The 22,252-nt window shown below is 37.5% G+C and overlaps 1 protein-coding gene across 4 annotated transcripts in view; it reads left to right on the plus strand.

The window, feature by feature from the left end:
* The window catches only part of NCKAP5 (NCK associated protein 5), a 797,184-nt gene that overhangs the window by 482,089 nt on the left and 292,843 nt on the right, over positions 1–22,252 (plus strand). The gene's annotated exons all lie outside the window — the stretch shown is intronic.

Here is a 22,252-nt window from a genome sequence, read left to right on the forward strand (position 1 = left end):
GACAATTTAAGACACAAGTGAAGACCTATCTCTTCTGGCAGGCCTACCTATACAGTTTTAATGACAAATTTTAAACTTGCATTTTACATTTAATCTTTGTTTTGTGTACTTCAATATGTATTTTGTGGAAATACGTGTGTGTATATATATATATATATATATATATATATATATATATATGACTATTTTTAGATGAATCTGTGTTTCAGTAATGTTGTAATCCACCTTGAGCTGTGTGGATAGGCAGGCAAGAAATAAAAATGATGATGATAATGATTATGATAATGATGATGATGATTATTTGATAGAGAACAAGATCACTGTGCTGGCTTTTTTACGGGATCTCACTTCGGACACTTCCTAAGTGTCTACGGCTATGTGATGTATTGGTGTACAATGAGTAAAGATCTGAGTAGGGTGGCCTTTTGCAGCTGACAGATGGTAACTTTGTCAGCACCAATTGTTTTCAAGTGTTGGCCATGGTCTTTAGGCACTGCACCCAGTGTGCCGATCACCACTGAGACCATCTTTACTGGCTTGTGCCAGAGTCTTTGCAGTTGGATCTTTAAAACAAAATGGTATCATGTAAGCTTTTCCAGTTGCTTCTCTTCAATTCTGCTTTCACCTGGGATTGCAACATTGACGATCTATACTTTTTCCCACTACGATGATGATGATGATGATGATGATGATGATGATGATGATTAGAGCAAAGCAGAGTAAGAATAAGACATCAAATCATATAGAACTATATTTGACCTGCCACAAAAAGATCAATTCTAGTTCTGCCCAACTGACTGTACATTGGCACATACTTATAAATCCAGTAATCCAAGTTTGCTCCCCTTTTTGCTGTAGAAAAAAGATAAATAAATCCCAATCTTTCTTAAAGTTAGCAAATGATTTCTCCTTCATCAACATTGTTGGTTTGTCCATTTCAACTAGGTCAAGTTGGTATTTTAGGGTAGTCCCTGAAAGTTAATGTTAAAGGGCTTTTTGAAAACCCTAAAATTACATAATCATATATGTATATATAAAATATTTTAGTGCATTCATTAAACTTTCCCCACTTTTTATTGACAAAAAGTGCTATCCTCATTCTTAAATATTATTAAATGTATATTGATATACAATATCAGAGAGCCTTTAATTTTCTAAAACTGACTTTAACTTACTTTAGTACAATATTGACTTTTAATATTGAACTAAAAGCAACAAAATGAACTGTGAGATTGGCCACAGTGGATTTAGTTTCTTTTCTCATTAATGCATTTAATAGCTTGTCACCAAATTTCAGGAGCAAATTGCGTCATTTTTTAATTTAAAAAAATAGAGTATACTCGGAATAGTATAAAATGGCCAGTGGTGAAAACATAGAGAGATAGCAATGGTTTGAGATGGGAATGAAACTTATTTGGATTTGTAGCAGTTAAACCATAGTTTGGGATTTTACTATACACTGGGGTGACCATTTGATTTCAAAATGTATATGTTGTTACTGTATGGTTAAATGGGCACAAAACATGGGTACACAGATTCAGTGGACAAAGATTTGGACAAAGGGTTTGACATTTACTTTGAGTAATGATTTGAAAGAAAACTTGGAGGGAATGTTTTCATTGCTGACCATTCCTAGTTCTCAGGATTAGAGTGGATCTCATAGAATTAGTATTACTTTACAGAAGATTTGATCTTAACTATATATATATATATATTTATTATGCAGGCTTCATAACTGTTGCCTCTAATTTGAAATAAAAAATATTTAATTGATGTTAGGTTGAGAAATGTATTTATTTCCGATCCTTCCTTCTCAATCCTCGAGGGGGGACTCAGGGTGACTTACACTGGCAACAATTTGATGCTGCAACATACAAAGTATAAAGAAAGTATAACTGTTTTGCTGTAGGTTTTTCGGGCTCTATGGTCATGTTTTAGACGCATCCTCTCCTGACATTTCAACTGCATCTATGGCAAGCATCCTCTGAGGATGCTTGCCATAGATGCAGGTGAAACATCAGGAGAGAATGCTTCCAAAACATGGCCATAGAGCCCGAAAAACCTACAACAACCCAGTGATTCCAGCCATGAAAGCCTTCAACAATACATATAACTGTTTTGGTCTTAACCATTAAGATGCTTTCCAGTTAGAATAAGAAATATCAAATCCAGCTGATTTATAGGATCATACTTCAAATGCCACAAGGAGACGTTACTATCATGTAATACTGAAACCCATTTTGTGTTCTTATTCACAAAAAAAGTCTCCTCAAAACAATTTGTCATTATGATAAATATTAACAGGATCTGAAAGCTACTTTGGAAAGCACGTTTTAAGGATGTTGGAATAAAACAAGACGTAGCTGTTTTTCAGGCCTGCAATCATTTTTATGTGAAGTATAGTCAAATAATGTTATCATTTGAAGATGTTTTCTGCTTGATCAATCTTATATTATGGTGTGCCATTTTATGAACAGATACAAAACATCTGTGTGCAGGCAGTAATGGAATAATACCAGAAAACTTGGGGAAATGATCTTGAAGTATTATCTTCATAAATTATCGGCACTTCTATAGAGTACTTAGAAGTTCACTGTGCAGAGAAAATAAAAAGAAATGTGAGCCAAAATAGATTAACTTGTGTGTGCTACCACAGAGAAGAAAAATGTGCAGTGTTACAAATTTCAAATTAGTTAGATAATATGACAATATTAATGAATGGTAAATCATATTAATTGGTTGTGCATGTCTGTTCTTGGTATTTAAGATTTTACAAACGTGATCTTTTCTGCAGAGTGTAGAGAGAGTATTTAGGATGGTATATTTATGTTTTAAGGCTTCCCATTGATCTGATTGAAACCATAGAGTTACAAAGGCTTGCACTGATGCATGTCACTACTTAGAGTCTGGCTCATGATTTTAACCCTCTCTTTGGCTGATTATGTGAACATTTAAACTTGGTGAATAATCAGCATATGGCAAGTGTTAACCTAATTGTCTGTGTGGTCAGAAGTGTCCCTGAAGGGGGAAAATCCCTTATGTTCAGGGATTTCAATGGCCTTCCTTTTGTACAAGATACTTTTCTCTAAAAGAAGCAGCATTTATATGCAGCAAATTGAATAAAAACAGACCTGAATACATATACGTATGAGAGAAGTGCATTCTTAGAGAGAAAAAAGTATAAAGGCTCATTTTCCTTCACATACCTCAGTGAGTTCTGATGGTTTTCCGATTGAGTGTTAGTATTCAAATGATATCTATTTATATATCTTTGATATAGCCGAGCCTGTATATATTCAGACATTTTTTCATAATGGACAAATAGTTTTACAAGATGATTTGAAGCACAGAAAAGAAAGTGTCTTGTTTCAAAAGATGTATTTACAATTATGCATTTCCCTCACTGTAAATTCTTATTACAAGCTGGCATTTAAACTTATGGTCTTGAAATGAATTGCTTATTGAAATTGCTTCATCCAGTGATGAGCAGTGCACAGATTTGGCATTTAATATTATTTAAATATCACTGTATAACTGTAGTCATTTTTTGGATGCAACTCAATAGACTGTGTACAGTCAAATCTTATGAATTCAAGTCACAAGTCAAAATTGGTAATAATGTAGAGACGTTCCGGACCATGACCAAGTATTTACTGAGGGTCAGGGCCCATAATGCAGGAACTCCTGTGGTTTTACCAGAGGTGTCCAAACAATGTCTCTGGTAAAACTGAATTAATTCAAGACAAAGCAGGAAAACTGTTTTGCTCCAAATTAATTTAATACTCCAATAGACCTGGGGCTTCCTGAAAGACTCTGGTCTAGCAGAGTATGGGCCCTGTAGGGACTGACCTCCAGGCAGTCCTGGGACTAACAAGGGGTCAGTCTGTACAGCCCAATTTGCTTCTTACGGCCCTGTGAACCTGGAGAAGTGAAGAGGGAAACCACACCCCTCCCCTCCTCCTAGCACTACCCTTCTAAAACTTTTAAAATAAAAGAAACACCAGTGCTGGGGGGGGGGTCACTTCTTCCCCCCTGCTTCCTGGCATGTACCAATGTTGCACCAGGAAGTAGGGGGGGGGGGCAATTCCGCCCCTCCTAGCACTACCTTGGTACTTTCCAGGAAGCATGCAGAGAGGTCTAATGGCGACCTGGTAAGTTTTTCTTTTATTTTAAAGGTTTTAGGGGGGATTTGGGTTGTCCCCATTATAGTGGGGTTGTTACCATGCTACAATGGGGACAATGCATGGGAAAGCCCACATCTTTTGGGCACCCATGCAGACAACAATGCGGAGAAAATGGGTTACTTTAACCCGTTTTCTCCTGTGATAAATTGTTGTCTGGAAGCGGCCTGACTAAGTGTGTCATGTTAATACAACTAAGACTTTCCTCATAGTTTTCATAATGAATTGATATGTAGCTAACTGATTAGAGATACTGTGCCAAAAACACAGGAGATAACCTGAGTTTTCCAGACAAGCGCCTCATCTTTAGTATCTACATGGCAGGCAAGACAACCTGGACCTTTCTATTCTATAACAATTGGATTTTGTAGAATATTGAAATTTTTCTTCAGTTCCCTTTTTGTAAGGAGTTAACCTAAGTTCATTAGAACTTACATTTCTTCATAGGGATTTTCTTCAGCAGTGGGAAGATGGAAAATTTTGTTGAGGAAGGAAATGCATTTAAAAATATTTTGGATTTTTTTTTTTTTACAAAATGTGTGTTTATTTTTGAGCTTGTGGTTTCTCACTGAGCACAGTGCTATTCCCACAGTAACAGTATAGAATATATTGATAATTTAATCAAATGGTCTCTGTATTGTACATCTCAAGGTTGGATGATCTCAAGAAAGTAGCATAGGCTGAATGATAACAGAACCTTGGCCATGTCCTTCAATGTCACTGAATTAACTTTGTGTGGGTTTCTCATGTGCTGTTGAATCATCCACCTGTAAGCAATTAAGTAATCATGGGTTTTGCCCATACTCTAATGTAACTCTATGCAGCATACAGACCTGTTGATGCTCTGTGATTCTCATTCTTCTCTCATAGTATCTGTATTAAGTAGATGCCATGAAGTTAGTACAATATGAACTCATGGTTCAAACAGGAGAAATGGTTCTGGGTGCTCTTGTAAGGCTAAAAGAAAACCTTATGTTCATTGTTTCAAGAAATCCATTTTAGGATTGAAAAACTCCCTCATCCTAAAAACTCCAGTCAGATTTTTAATGGGGTTTGGCTATGGAGAGCACAGAGCTTTTTTGTGAAGTACACTAGATGGTAGTTCACTTCCAGGCACAATTAAAGATGCTGAGTGTTATTTTTGAGGTCCCATGAGGCTCAAGTACAGGTTATCTGAAGGGCCATATTCTTCAGATTAACCTGTCCATGATTATTTGAGAGTGATTATCCTACTTCCATCTTTTAATCCATTGGTGAATAATATCTAAACACATACAGGACCTCTTCACATGTGTTTCTGGAATTGCCAAGCTACGTGGCAAATCTGACGGTGCCCGGTGGGGGAAACCCATCGCCCCACACCCCACATCACCCAACTCACTTGTTGCCCCATTCCATTGAGGGAAGTTTCGGACGCCCAGCTTCTTCCATTGATCTCCATTAAATATGGGACTCCTCCTGTGCTGCTTCCTCTACAGCAGTGGTTCTCACCCTGGGGTCCCCAGATGTTTTTGGCCTACAATTCCCAGAAATCCCAGCCAGTTTACCATCTGTTAGGATTTCTGGCAGTTGAAGGCCAAAAACATCTGGGGACCCCAGGTTGAAACCACTGCTCTACAGTTTTACAATGGAGCCCTGCCAGAAGTAGTTCAACGTCATGGGATGGGAGCTGGTAGATTCCATCGTAAAACTGTAGAGGAAGCAGCCCATGCCGCCAAAAGACACACCATCTGATGAGGTCGACAGTCTCTGAATACAGATAGATCACAAATGTTCACAGATCTGCCCACCTTAAAAAGGAGATCATTTGCAGAATCTAATCTTTCACAAAAGTGTGCTTACTTATTAATTTGAATGTTTATCCCATTTTTCATCAGAAAAGGCCCAGCATGTCTTACATAGTTTGGTACTAAGGAAGAAATGTCATGTTGCTTAATTCCAAGATTCAGTGTAAGGAATAACCTCAGTAAGATTTACCATCTGCAACTATAACCCATTCAAAATAGTGAATACTAAGGTCATTTTTCTTCTTCCTGTGCCTCATTATTGGAATGCATTGTCAAGATGGCAATAAGTAACATATCAAGCATTGTAATAGTTAAAGTGTAAAAGATTTTCTACTTTATTGTCTCTTTGCTTGTTGTGCTAATCAGCAGAGAAATTAGAACTACAAATGAACTGGGCAAATAAGTAGTGAGTCGTCACATTTAAAACATTGATGTGAAATACCAAAAAAGGCAGATCAGTGTTAATATTCCATTGTAGCCATAATGTCTTTAAATGTAATTGTTTTTAAAAGGAAATGTCTACTCCAGTTAATTTAATCAAACATATAAGTCGCTTGTTTTTGCTTTTGACAAGAAAGTAAAGTTGAATTTTGGTAGTGTTCCTATGCTGTTCTACAGGTTGTGTTAACTACTGGTGTGTTATTTTTGCTGATATTCTTGACTGTTTTGATTTCTGCTGTTTACAGGGGAATATCTGCCCTCTTTCATTACCACATAATGTGTGAAGACTGTTCCTGTGAATACTAATTATAGATATGTTCCCAATGGTACAGATTGAACAACATACGTATTCAATACAGAAACATTTGGATGTAGCATGAGTTACACTATGTGAACACAGACAATAGAGTAACTTTATTTATTTTGCAGCATTGATATTTTAGTATGGCACGATACCCAAGAGAATTATACCTTAATCAGTTATTCCTTTCCCTTTCTTCTCAGCAGTAAATCCCATTTTGATCCTAGGAAACTACGTGTGCAGAGGGCAATGCATTTCATAGTTCACAATCACGTTGCTGTGAACTCCATGTGCCCTGCTTTGCCAAGTCCCTCTCTTTCTCTCCAACCTCTGAACTCACCCCATTTGCACTAATATCAGTATTTCCAGGAGAACAATATGTGAACTTTTTTTTTACTACAACTCATAGCATCATAGAATTGGAAGGAGTCTCGTGGGCAGTTGAGTCTAATCCACTGCTCATTGTAGAATCTCCATCTAAAGCATCCCTAGCAGGTGACTGTTTGAACAGTGTGTCTAAAAAGGAACCTCACCACTTCTCCAGGCAATTGGTTCAATTGCCAAATTACTCTTATTGCCTATATTCTTGAATCTTCACACTAATACACCTGGCCCTGTCCTCTCGGACAGCAGAGAACAGGCCTTCCTGTTCCTATCTATGACATCACTTGAGGTATCTGAGGACTGCAATCACATCTTCATTCAATCTTCTCTTTACCAAACTGAACAAGCCCAGTTCCTTCAAGATTTCCTCATATGATTTGTTCTCTATAACTCTTATCACCCTTGTTTCTCTGAACCTGCTTCCTTAAACTGGCATAGCCAGAACTGAATATAGTATGCTAGATAAGGCCTGACTAGTACAGAATATAATGGGGACTATTTCTTCCTGTGCCTTGGGAATCTATGCAGGTTAAAATAGCATTCTCCTCCTTTTCTGCTGGATCATACTGTTCATCTCATGATCAATAATAGGAGCCCCAGTAATAATAGGAGTCTTTCTCTTAAAGACTCACAATGGGTTAAACCCTTGTGCTGGCAGGACTGAAGACTCACAGGTCGCAGATTCAAATCCGGGGAGAGCTTGGATGAGCTCCCTCTGTCAGCTCCAGCTCCCCATGTGGGGACATGAGATAAGCCTCCCACAAGGGTGGTAAAACATCGAAACACCTGGGCATCCCTTGGGCAACATCCTTGACGGCCAGTTCTCTCACACCAGAAGCAACTTGCAGTTTCTCAAGTCACTCCTGACACTTAAAAAAAGAGATCAATAATAATCTCAATAATAATCCCAAATTCCTTTTGTGTATATAGTAAAGCTGGCTAGAGTTGGGGGGGGGGGGGTTGCTTGAAGTATGCAGAATTCACCAAGAATTCTCAAGCCAATGTGGTCAGTAGCCTTTTCAACCTATAGTGCACATTGCAGTTGGAAAATTCAAGAGCTGTAATACAAAAAAGTAATGATTTAAGTCTTTGAATAATAGTGACTTGATTCACAAAGATGTGCCAAAAAGTGATGATAAGAAGCACTTCCTAGTAGTAATTGTTATTTCACGTATTGTTCAAATGGTATTGGCATAGAGTCCCATGTTAATAGAATATGTTAACTCTCTATATTTAATCTGATAAAGTGTAAAGACCTCCAGGTTCTAAATGGTCGTAGTTCTGATTCAAACTGCAACAGTGAATCCGCTTTTGTCATTATGTCTGTATTTCCTTTCTTTTAAAGTAATGTAGTACTCTTTTACACAGTGCCATTGAATCAGATACACACACACACATTTTTTCATGTTATTCTCCAGATACTTTAACTTCTTAATTCTCAAAACCACCTCTGCTAAAGTTCTTTGTTTTTCTTGAGAAGGTTAGGAAATGAAACAGCATGACCTAGGGTGCAGCTATACTGTAGAATTTATGGAGCTTGACACAAGTTCAACTTGTCGTGCCTCAATGGAATATGGAAGTTGTTGTTTAGTGAGGCACCAACACTCTTAAGGCAGAGAAGGCTAAAGACCTTGGAAAACCACAACTCCCATAATTCCAAAGCACTGAGCCCATGACAGCAATGGTGGTATCAGGCTTCATTAATTTTACAGTATAAATGCACCCTAGAAATGTTTGCTTTCCTCTAGCAGAAAAGAGGACAAAAGTTCCTGCAATGTAGGCCATTCCTTCATAGTATGGGAACTTGTGAACCAATATTCAGCACTTCAAAAGATCCAACAATTTATTTAATAGTATACATAGACGTTGTAGATTGAAGAAAAGCATTCTCTTAAATAGATAAGATTTCTTTTGTGAACTGGAATATTTTTAAGTCAAGGAAATGTCTGAATACAACCCCATGCCTGCCAGAAAAATGGAAGACACAACACATGTAGAAGAATTCAGACACTTTTTGCTCATTTGTGAAGTAATGAATGACATGGTCTAGAAAGCAGAGGGTTTGGCAGGATGATGGGAACAGACAAAAGTTAGGTTGTTATAGGTTTTTCGGGCTGTATGGCCATACATCCCGAAAAAACTACAACAACCCACCGAGTGATTCTGGCCATGAAAGCCTTCAACAATACATTAGACAAAAGTTACATTATATAACTGATCTTTGTTTCGGCAGTGATATGTATATGAGATAAGGAAGGAGGGGAAGACCAAGGAGATGAACATCATGTGTTGGATTAAAGGGACTTCATTGATTACAGCTCCAGTGGAGTTTGGAGTCATTTGGTCACATATCTTCTTCACTGGCTTTTATCTCGCAACCACTGCCCATCATAGCCTACCAGTTGGGATAATACACATATTGAAGTATCTGCTGCATGGTCCCACTCTGCCACCAACTGGAAATGAGACCATTACACCAGTCCCTTACCTGGCCTGTTGCCTGTGACCCTCACTTCACAGGACCATTGCAGGCTGTCCCCTGATTCAAAGTCCAGTTGTGTCCAATTCTGCGGATTGGTGCTCATCTCCATTTCTAAGTCGAAGAGCCGTAGACACCTCCAAGGTTATGTGGCCGACATGACTGCATGGAGAGCTGTTACCTTCCTGCCAGAGCAGTACCTATTGATCTATTCACATTTGCATGTTTTCAAACTGTTAGGTTGGCAGAAGCTGGGGCTAACAGTGGGATCTCACACCACTCCCCGGATTTGAACCTGCAACCTTTCAGTCACCAAGTTCAGCAGCTCAGTGCTTTAACCCACTTCACCACCGGGGGCTCCAATCTCCATGGAGATAGGAAACAGAAAAGGGAAGTTCTCGAAATCCTTTAGTTTGTGAATGAACCAGAATGTGAAAGGAAGGTCTACCCAGCCAAACTTTGTATCTATCATAATCACTTTACTTTTTACTTCATTCTCACATGCTTTATGAAAGAGAAATATTGCAGCTTTATTCAGGAGTAGCTCTGAAGGACCTAAACAGTATCTAATAGAGATCAAATGTTCATGAAACACTCAGTATGCTAGCATGTTGAACATTAAAACTATATCTGCAGGAAGCCAGATTCTCCTTGGCTCATGTCTTCTCCTAGTGAGTCAGATCTAAAATAGCACACACCATGCACAAGAAAGAACTTAAAGTGCTTATATCCAACCTTGTGGTGTTCATTACATGAGCTAAGAGCTTGTAATTTAAAAATTAAAAAAACCTTAAATAGTTCAAAATGCTTGTAGGCAGAAAGAAACTGATTTGAGGTAAACACTTTAGAGACCCCTGCTAGGTATGAAGTATTAGAACCGTATGGCTTTAAAAATCCCAGTTTTCCTTCGGTCACATCATATCACAAGTTAACAGGATAATGTTCAAATAGTAGATTATTTAGACACTTTGGAGTGCATTTTCAAAGGTTAGCCCTGGGTTTTAGCTGCAGGATTCCCATTAAGCTCAATAGGGGCTTTATAGCTAAAAACCCACACAGTGGTTGGAAAATGTACTTCTCACTGTGTTGAAGATAGATGCTGAGTAGAAGTGGTCGAGGCATGGGTAAATAAAGGATGGTGGCACTGCCATGAGAGGACTATCATTAAGACTAATCCCTCCCTCACCTCGACTCTCCTTACAAATCATCCTCTGTTGGAGTCTCTGCCCTTTGTTCTCACCTCATCTGAAGAGTGACTGTATTGAATCTTGCTGGGAGTAAATAACATGCTTTATTGCAGAAGTCGTGACTGTCTTCTTCAACCCTGTCCTGCTATTTGCCACATTCCTTTTTACATTGTTTTCCTTAAAATACACACACACTTCTCTGCCTTCGATTCTTATATTCCTCATCCCATACCTTTTATTTTCTATACCTGTTTCTAATTCATTTTATAGCTATAACCTCTATCTTATCCATGCAGATGTTTTAAAGTCTTATATCTAGGAATTATAGGATTCTTCATATTCTGTTCAAAGAGTCTTCAATTAACAAATAAGTAATGGCAAATCATCTTGAACATTACTAATTTTACCTTGAACAGTTGACGCCTGACTCATTCTCGAGTGCATTCTCTGTTTTGAACTGTTTAATACCTAGACCCAATACGCCTGACTAATGCCTTGCATGAAATGAGAGTATAACTACAAATAGTATTCAAGGAATTTGCAGCATGCAACTCTTTTAGATATAACTAGGATTATAGCTATATGGAGAGGTATGTGTGTGGGTATGCGTGTGTGAAATGAAGACATTATTTATTCCTTCCCCAAATTAAATTCTCTGTCTGCTTCAAATGTTTAGTATTGGAGACAATGAAAATCTCCCACGCCTATAGCTATCATATTTTTCCCTTGGTGACTTTGCCCGCCCTTTTTATTTAGAATCCTAACTCTATTTCTAAATTTTCACCTGGAGTTTTAAAATGGACAAAAGTGGAGGGAGAAAAAAATGTGGCATCATCTTTAGGTCTAACTGGTTTTTATTTTGCATAAGCATCCATTGATATAAATCTATTTCTTCATATACAGTACCAAATAATATATATTTATATTGAATGTAATATTTTTAAACATTTGAAATGCTTAATATGTATAGATTTTAATTTCGTTTTAATTTCAGTGTTACTAGAATTGTATGTGTTTTAAGGCATTGAATAATTGCCTATATGTAAGCCTCCTTGAGTCCCCTTCCGGGTAGAGAAAGTCAGGGTATAAACAGGGCAAATAAATAAATAAATAAAATTTTGGAGGTGGAATAAGATACAATAGGATCCAAAGAGCTGTATGATCCTTTCCCATAAACATGATACAGGTTTTTCAGATTTGTACAATTGTCAGTGTTGATGTGTAAATGTGGTGATAGAAAATTTCATTTGGATGGTGAAATTTTTACAGAGAGACAATGCCCTCATCCTCTCCCTCATAGCTATACCACTACAGACAATGCTATTGACCAATTTGAACATCATGATAATCAATCATTCTTATTGGACAGCAGAGCATTTATTTATTTCCCCCCAATATCTAAAACTAATGATAGGTAAAGGTAAAAGTTTTCCCCTGACATTAAGTGTCGTGTCCGACTTTGGGGGTTGGTGCTCATCTCCATTTCTAAACCGAAGAGCCGGCGTTGTCCATAGACACCTCCAAGGTCATATGGCTGGCATGACTGCATGGAGCACTGTTACCTTCCCTCCGGAGCAGTACTATTGATCTACTCACATTTGCATGTTTTCGAACTGCTAGGTTGTCAGAAGCTGGGGCTGAAAGCGAAAGCTCACACCACTCCCCAGATTCGAACCTGCAATCTTTCAGTCATCAAGTTTAGCAGCTCAATGGTATAACCCCCTGTGCCACTGGGGGCTCTAAAACTAATGATAGGGATAGTAAATCAGGGCAAAGCTATGCCTAGATCAGTAAAACTGAAAACTTTTATTCTTTTTTCTTTACAAACCAAGTGTTCTAGCTTTGTAAATTGGGTGATTTGGGAATTCTCGTAAATGATCAGAAAACCCTAAATCTAAAAATATGGAAAGAATGGTGCAAGGCGCTATAGTTTTTTTTATAAAATTGCAAAGCAGTGGATGTTGAATGGCATTGAAATACCAGATTGATAGCATGCTCTGGAAAAAGATTACTTGAATTTGATAAATATAATCTTAATGGAAGATACAAAAACCACAGCAATGCAGTTGGAATTCCAATAGTACAATTTTAATACACAAGTAATAGAGGTCATACAAGCTGTGACTAATTTCTGAATGATCTGCCAGGAACTGACCTGGAAGATCAGTGAAGTGCTTATATAATTATAATTTCTAGCATGTGTGTGTGTATATATATATTCGCGCGCGCGCGCGTGCGCACGCACACACACACACACACACACACACAATATAGAAATTCATTCATCCTAAAGCATTCCAGTAAGATATAAAGTTCCAATAGCACTAAATTGTGTGGAAGAATTTAAGGTAGGTGTTAGAAAAGAACCAATAGTAAGGAAGATCTGTGTTGTATCAGTTCAATTTCTTTTTTAATGGACAAAATGAAGAATACATTTTCAATTGCCTATTGAATCCCCCCCAATCTATTTGTTGACATCATCAGCTTGAGCTATGTGAATGGTTTCAAAGGAAGTAGCCTCCAATTTCCATCAATTCCCCCTTTAAGCTGATGTTTTAATATCAGTGGACACTATTTCAGAGAGTTGCTGATCCCCAGGAGTGCCTTTGGGCTGCAGTGAGAATGAATAAAAGAAGAAAAGGTCATTGTGAAACTCTTCGAATGCCTTTTCTACTTAAATTCAAATACAGCTGAGTCAAAATCCAACTTTTCAGCTACCATTTATCATTTAAGCAGTGGTTCAAGGGAGATACAAGTAGTCTTCTAGTGGGTGTCATCTTGACCATATCTCCCAGAGGCATTCAGAGGGAAGGAGTATATGGGACCTTGGCAGCTAGTAAATGCTCTAAAGACCATTCTCATAAAAATGGCAGAAATGGATTCCATTTCAGTTCAGTTCCCCCCTCCATGTTCAAAACGAGCCAGAATTACCCATGTGGCACCCTTAATACTAATCAAGGGCAGGGAAGGTGGACCTCTAGCCATCAATCTCTGGATGATCTTGCATGTTAGGAGGACAGCTCCAACAAATGAAGCAGAATCTACTACTCCCTGTAAACATGTCGGTGAAGACTTATATTCTGACAGTGCCACATGAAATCTTGGCCAGGGAGTGATTGAACTGTAATTGAAACATATTATTTCGAAAACCTATCTGTACAATTCCAGCAATGAAGGAGGTTCTTACAGTAGGAAGACATGGGGGTGCCATGAGTGTTTCTTTTGTTATAGAAACTGATTTTCTTCCCAGAACTAATGAGTATTTTTTTCCTTCATGCAGCACTATAGATGTTTTTGAAAATGATGCACAGCTATTCAACCACATAATGCTAAAATATACATGGTCTCTATAACCTTCAATATAAAGATTTGTGGTGGTTTTGAGGGAGGAGAGGGGATTTATAAAAACAGATGCTTCCTGGGAAATCACAGGCTTGACACTTCCCGCATCCCATTGGACCTTTACTTGAAAAATAAGTACTCAGAAGACATATCTGGAGGATATCCATCATACTTTAAAATCTGTTAATTTGGAAGCTGATGTTTGCTGTGATATGGATGCTAGTAACTATAGTAATATTTAGGGGCTCGGCTATGCTCTATCTCATCTGGACCTTTCAGTGCTTCTGTAGTATATGTGTATTATATTACTGCTTCTTGTATTAATCCAATGGCAATAAATCTGTTCTAACAGTGCACAGGGTACTCATGTTTGTTTTCTCCCTTCCTTGTAGGACTTTCCTATTTCTGTCTCATAAAAATAAAAAATAAATCTTTGCACAAGACATAGGGATACATATGTAAATAACTTCTGGATGTCTATTAATATTGAATAAAAAAATTAGACTCATTGCAACGAGACCAGATTGGCTTCAGTCCAAGTAATGTGTCTCCATTTAGCTGTGAGCACCATGAGCAGTTTTTAAAATGTTTTTCAAATTATTTTTAAGTTACTGTGCTCAATAAAGTACTCTTTTGGGGGGATGAAGAAATAGCACAAAATGTTAAGTGTGATATGCTATACCTTGATCTCTGTGCCACCATCATTTCTATATTTGCTAGAATTGTGGAATTATTCAAACATGATAGCTGAATTAATTGTAGTTGTGCTTTTACTGCTTTAGTCTCAATTGATGGTTCATGGAAGAGCTGTTACTATCGTTTTGAGGATATAACTGCTGCCTAACATGACACAGATAATTAAGTCCTTAGAGACCAGTGCTCCAATGATTACTATCATCAACATGGTTTTGCTATATGGATAGACGGGACAGACTGAGATTTGTTCCCATTTGCCTGCTGTTCTGTTGTCATGATCTCTCTAGTTGACCTTTTTATTTTATTTTATTATCAGGTCCCTTGCTTCTTTCAGTGCTACCTGTATAGCAAAAATACCCCAAGTTTACCTGTCTGCCTTTAAACTTTACTTAATTGTTCAGTCCGGTTTCTTCAGGTAGATGCTTGATTGTCTTTGGGTAGATGCTTCACAATAACCAACACTGATATTCATTGTTGTGTCCTTTCACTACCCTTTGAGGGCATCAACACTATAACATTAATGTAGTTTGACACACTTTAACTAACATGGCTCAATACTGGGTTCTGTTGATTTGTCAGGTTTGGCAGAGAAGGCTAAACACCTTGTAAAACTACAGCTCCTCTGATTCCATAGCATTTACCCATGGCAGTTAATGTGTGCCAAACTGCATTATTTCTACGTGTAGATGCACTCTAAGATTCTATGTTTATGATAAAGTAAAAGTAAAGGTTTCCCCTGACATTAAGTCTAGTCGTATCTGACTCTTGGAGATGGTGCTCATCTCCATTTCTAAGCCAAAGAACTGGCGTTGTCTGTAGACACTAGGCTTGGGTAACAACGGAAGAATTTGGTTCTAAACTCGTTTCGTTTTTAGGGGGGCCTTGCGTTTCGTTTTTTTAAAGAATTCCGAAATTTTCCTTTAAAAAAGTTCAAAATATACAAAATTTCGTAAAATTACGAATCAAATCATTAATGGCGGATGCGATTGCGCAATATGCTAAAAAACCCTCCAAATGGGACAGGGGGAACTTCTGAAGCTTCCCTCTCCCTCTGTTGTTGACTGTTGGTGTGATAATTTAATTTTTATCATTGATAAAACAAACAACAACTATAAAACTTGCACCAGACATACGGAAATAATTACGAAACAATTTCAAAACAATTTCGAAACAATTTTGAACCAATTACGAAACAATTATGAAACAATACGAAATAAATTGGAAAATTGTTTCGATTTTTAATTACTCCTCACAGTAGTCCTGCATGGCTCAATATTGTATTGTAAGCTAATTTAAATACGAATTAATAACGAATTACGAAATTAACGAACGAAACCGCCCCAAGCCTAGTAGACACCTCCAAGGTCATGCGGCTGGCATGACTGCATGGAGCTCCATTACCTTCCTGCTGGAGTTGTACCTATTGATCTACTCACATTTGCATGTTTTCTAACTCCTAAGTTGACAGAAGCTGGGGCTAACAGCAGGAGCTCCCCCTTCCCATATTCAAACAGTTATGTTAAGGTTTATTAAATATATAACTCAATAGCAATCCAGATTTATAATTCAAGTGAACACATCGGCCTACATTGAAATGTTACTCCCAACTAGGATAACTCCATTGACTCAGTGGCATTTAATATGTGTTGATTCATCAGGTCTTATCATGCCATGTGTCTATCTCGTTAGTGCTAACAAATGAGTTCAGACCATGCTGTCTCTCACTTTCTTCTCACCTCTCTTGCCTTTGGTGTATCGACATGTTGACTGTGAGCTTCTTGGGGCATGCGTTTGTCATTCAGTTGATAAATCTGAAACTACCATGCGTATTAATGTCACTCTATGAATAATAATTATGGTAATGATAACAACTTCTCTTTGTCTATCCTTAACAAAACATAGCTCTTAAGTGTGGCTGCTTCTGTTACTTGGTGCAGTGTTAGAGAAAAGCTTTTCTTCTGTATTGCTAATTTCATGACAAAAAGAGATCTTGGCACTGTGTAGCTCATTATCACAATATCTTCTCTCAGTTGTGCATTTAAGATGTTATGCTTTCAAGCCCAGTGGGAAGCACTTGTAAGGGGGAAATGCATGCAGATAGCATGCAGATAGTCAAATGTAACACGGGCACATGGGGCTTTTATGCCTCACTCATGAGGTCAGAATGCTTTGACACAGCTGGTTAAGCAAAAGAAAGACGGGAGCTCATTATCTGCAGAGAGATTCTTTTCCTTCTTAATTTTTCTAGTGTGTGTTTTGAAATGCTCCTTAATTTTAGTCCTTTAAAGGCATTTGATGTGAATATGTCTCTTTCATACGTACAATCAAATACAGCTGACTGTTTATCAGTCCACACTTAATAATTGAATCTGTAGACAACGCAGCTTTGGCTGCTTCATTGTTTCTCGAAACTATTATGTGCTTCATTTACTGGTATACAGAACATAATAGCAATTAACCACAGTTAAATTACATTTGTCAAATAAATGAAGAAAGTACAATTTGTGATGGATGGTCCCTGCCTCTTTTATTGTGTTTGTTCACATTACTAATTTGCCAAATTTAGCAATTCACAGTGGCCTTCTCTGTCATTTGTATGAATTAAAGAGATTCTGCTGTACTAATATTCACTGGGGTGTCCTATAGATTAATTGAGGTCAAATCCGTCATCCACCACAGATTTGCTCATGGGTTGCCTGAATGCCACTGAAAGAAAATTTATCTTTCAATTCTAAAACATTTCAAAGTCCTTCTACCTTGCAGGTTGCGGGGGAGAGATAATAAATATGCTTTATGTTGTGACACTACTTAAGGAACAGTCTTTCCAATTTTGTTCTAAGCTTAACCCAAAACTTGCCCAGTCAGAGATAATTCATACAACCTCACACTATTTTCATGACCAGAAAGATCAGCGATCACAGCATTTTCTGCCACTGTAGTTCAATGTGGATCGATCTCATGGTGTGAATGCTTACCTTTTTCATTCATTTTCCTCCTGGACAAATGGAAAACATCCACAAAATTAGTTTTTACACAGTCACTGATTTCTAGATGCTCTATTTCTTTTGTGAGAAAGATGCCAGTTTGAAGGAGTGCTAATGCAGTCTACACTGCTTTCTTCTCCACCAGATTACTTTTTTAAAAGATCTTTTCTGCAGTCCTTTGTACCACATTCTTTATTTATCGCATGAGAAGCAAATTGAGGATACTGTTATAATGTACTTAAAAACACAAACAAAATTATAAACTTGGCATTATGCTGAATGTCCTTTGACAAGAAGCTGGCCACTTGGAATGCTTCTGGTGTCGCTGTTGTGTCCACATTTTAAACCAACACAACAACTGATATGGATTGGCTATATGTTAGTTCTATATTATTGCTGTTATGTTTTGCTCTATTTTCTTTTTTAAAAAAATCAAGTTTTAGGGTTTTTTTAATTATAAATTTTATTTGCTACATCCCAATGATTAATTTTTTTACCATACAGGACTTATTTCAGTATACATTATTCCAAAAGTAAATATTCCTTAAATTACACTTTATACATTCCTTAGATATGTATCACCCATCACCCCTGCCCTCCCCCCATTTCCCCCACCCTTCTGGAACAACAATTCTAAATGATATCATTGCATCAGTTTAACCGTGTGGAAAGCCTGGTTCAAAGTGCTGTATCTATTGTCTCCACCTATTTTGTCAATTAGTACAGACCATTTCCTGAACTAGTCTTGTTCTTTATGACTATTTACATACTGCCCGAAGATGGAGGCAATACAAGATGGAATTATTAAACTTGGTGGGCCTATCTACCAGAACATATAATTAATGATTTCATCAATCAAAGGAAAAACAAGTTTTAGTTTTCTTGAATGCACTAGAATATTTGGATTTGTGTAGTTACACATATACTAACTAGAATTTTGCATCTCAAAGATGGTCAGAAAATGGTCTGAAGGCCAATGATGTGGCAAAATAATCCCTGCTCAATGATAGAACATGTGCTCTTAATTTAAAATGTCCTGGTTGCGGCCCCTCGCATCTCTTTTTTTTAGTGGAACTAACGAGTAGGCAGAAAAGACAGGTGTGAATCCCATCTGATTGAGACACCTGTGACTCTGTGAGAGTTGGTGGCATTGTATTAGATAAGCAAGTTGCTTATTCTTCCCACAATGCAGTTCTGTTGGGGTTTTTTTTATAAGCGATAAGGAAGTCTACCTGGTAGTCTCACTTTAACTGAAGATTCATGACAAATGATTGTCAAGGTAGGGCTGTTTTAGTTCTGTAGTGAGATGTTGTTGTTTTTGGTGGAGGAACAAATAAAATAGGCAAAATAATCCTTTCATATTTTGTTGTGCTTTCCGTCTATGAACACATGTATCAATGATCACAACATTTAAATATATTTCCTCACTGCTGAGTTAACAGTATAGATAACCCAACCTTTACAAATTTATTTAATAAAAAGAAGAGCCCAAAGAGCTGCCTTTAGTTTTCTGTTATAACAACTCTATTATCTGGATTAGTTTGTCACACTGTGTATTTTGCTCTGTCTCTAGAAATTGTTTTGCTGTAAGGTGCATCTGAGCAAGGAACAGTCTAGTCTGAGTTTACAATCTTTACTAATGCATTAAAGAAAATAGGTTTTGGAAAATTTTTGTCTGTAGCTTTTAAAGCATGCAATCCTCACTCAGATAAATGCAAAACTACCATGTTCTAATAGACATAAGATTACCAGAAGTTATTAAGTTGCATCATCAATCCTTCGGCCCAATATTGCCAAAACATTTTCCACAGAAATTTGTTGTTATTAGCAATGAAATTAACTTCAGCTGCTGGTGACCTTATTACTTTGGGCACATCTATACATACACTGAAACCATGGCCAGTCTGGAGCATTTTTGCTAGCATTGGTCCCGAATTCCACAGAACTTTTCAGATGCTCTTATGCTGATCCATGGCAGCCATAGTGGCAAGGTTCAGGATATCGGGTTGGGCTGCACATCCCTTCTTTACTTTGGTCTTCTAAGCATCATTGGTGATGTCAGCAAAGGTACCAAGCAATGGCCAGGAGCTCTTCAGAGGTCGTTGGCCAACTGCTATGGTGACAGGGATAACACTGTCCCGATATGTCCCTTTTCCTCAGTGCTGTTGAACACACAGAAGAGAGGATCACAGCATTGGACCATGTGCACACTACACAGTAGACTGGTTTGGATTAGAGCTGATACAGCTATCCACAGGAACTTACAAAATGTGGGACCTGCTTTGGAGTTATGGTGAAACTGTGGAGCATTCACCAACTTCTCCAAACATGGTTAAAACTGAGTTAACTCTTTACACTCTGCATTATGGACTCGGAGTCCCTGGCTACTACCTGGAGATCCAGAAATAACTTCTAGTTAAAACTAGTGTATAAGGCCAGTGTAGAAAATCTCTTAGAGATCTCCAAAAGTCCTGGCTATCAACTGCCACAATTAGTCGTTGTAAACCCCAAGATATGACTTCCTTGATAGCCATGGTCCACTTGGAGTGTATTCTCCCTCTTTTTTTCTTGCCTCCCATTTTACCAAGCATCATTGCCATTTCCAGTGTGCCATGTTACCTCATGATATTTCCAAAATGTGACAGCCTTCAGCTGAGTAATTTTGGGGCCCTTCCACACAGCCCTATATCCCAAAATATCAAGGTAGAAAATCTCACATTATCTGAATGTGGACTCAGATAAACCAGTTCAAAGCAGATATTGTGGGATTTTCTGCCGTGATATTCTGGGATACAGGGCTGTGTGGAAGGGCCCTTGGTTTCTAGTGAAAGTTCAGAGTCTGATTTACTCTTGGAACCATTTATTTGGATTTTAAACAAGTCATGATATCCAAATAACTTTCTTACAACTCGAGTTTCTTCCCTCCCATCAGTAACATACAAAATACAAAAAGTTCCCCTTTAGTACAAATTAATTATTGGGGAAGGGGTGGGTGGGAGAGAGTTCTAATGGGCAAAATGAAATAAGTGAATATTGGTTGATATATCCCATATTTGGAATAGTTGGGACTAGATGTCTTCTGGATTTCAGTCCCAGCACCACCACCCCCCTCCCCCCGATTTTGGAATACCTATATTTGAATATATGTACATAATGAGATATTGTGGAGATAAGACCCATCTAAATATGCAATTAATATATGTATCATATATCATCACTATCTCTCCAATTCTTGTGGACAGTTTAAATTGTGGAGTATTTCAGAATTTTATATACCCAACCTGTATTTATATTCAAACTCTGTATTCTTTAGCAACACTATTAAATAATTAGTCAGGGGATTCGTAATGCTCTATGTACATACATGTTTCATGAAAATATTCCCTTTGTGGAAGGTGTATTAAAGAAGAAGAAAAATTAGAATAAAGAAAGTTTCAGATTAAGGTCAACGTGCTTCTTACAAATGGTTCAAGTTCACTACTGAGAAGCTTTTGTCTGAACCAAGAATTACATTAGGTTCATTTTTACTCACATTTGGTCAACAGATGGAATGACTTTACTAGGTACATTCCAGTGAACTGGAAGCATGCATATCAAGCAAATAATAATTAGATCAAAAATAACTGAACTGTCACTGGACATCTGACTAGAATAGATACATTTTGATGACTCTTTCTTGGGAAGCCAGAGGAATGTTCATTTTAACATTGAAGATTAAATAAACTGGAATGTGGTCATCAAAGAAATAACTGTAATGAATTTTGACTGATTTGATAGACTAGATTGAAGAGAATAATCCCTAAGAATGCCATATGCTGGGGATAAACCGTGAAAGGCCATTAACTTGATGGCCTGCTTGTGAACACTGTAAGACTCTATCTCTAAAAGAGAATGGTATAATAGGTGGAGCATGAGCTGATCTAACAAGACAGTTTTTAGGACTTAGTGCTTGAAAAAGCTTTTCATTTGTCTTTAGAGATCTGTACTGAGGGCCAAAGTGGAGTCTTGGACAGAGTGTCTGTTTTGGATTGGAAGTCCTATCTTTGAATCCTTGCTTAGCTTGCAGCCTAGCATGGGATATAGAAGAACACTATTAGATCTTGGCTTCTGTGCTTATAAACTCCACAGAAGACTGATAGAATACCAAATTAACAAATAGTAATATTTTATTATTGTTAAAAATCATTGATGTTTGAGAAGTATCAGAATTTATTGCAAGGTACATATCCTCTGAGCAGTAATGAATGTAGTATTTGATGTGCTATATTTTTTCCCCTTCATCTTTCACAATCTACTACAAATACTAGTTCAGCAATAGTGGATGCTATTATATATTCTTGGTTTTTTTTTTCTAAATCTAGATAAGAGAGGCTATGCAAAAGTAGTACTTCCCATAGCCCAGTAACATGGAAACATAGAAATGCTATAGAATTTAGCATCATATTATTACACCCAGACAGCATATATTTT

The sequence above is a fragment of the Anolis sagrei genome, chromosome 1, assembly GCF_037176765.1.
Source record: "Anolis sagrei isolate rAnoSag1 chromosome 1, rAnoSag1.mat, whole genome shotgun sequence".
Lineage (NCBI taxonomy): Eukaryota > Metazoa > Chordata > Lepidosauria > Squamata > Dactyloidae > Anolis > Anolis sagrei.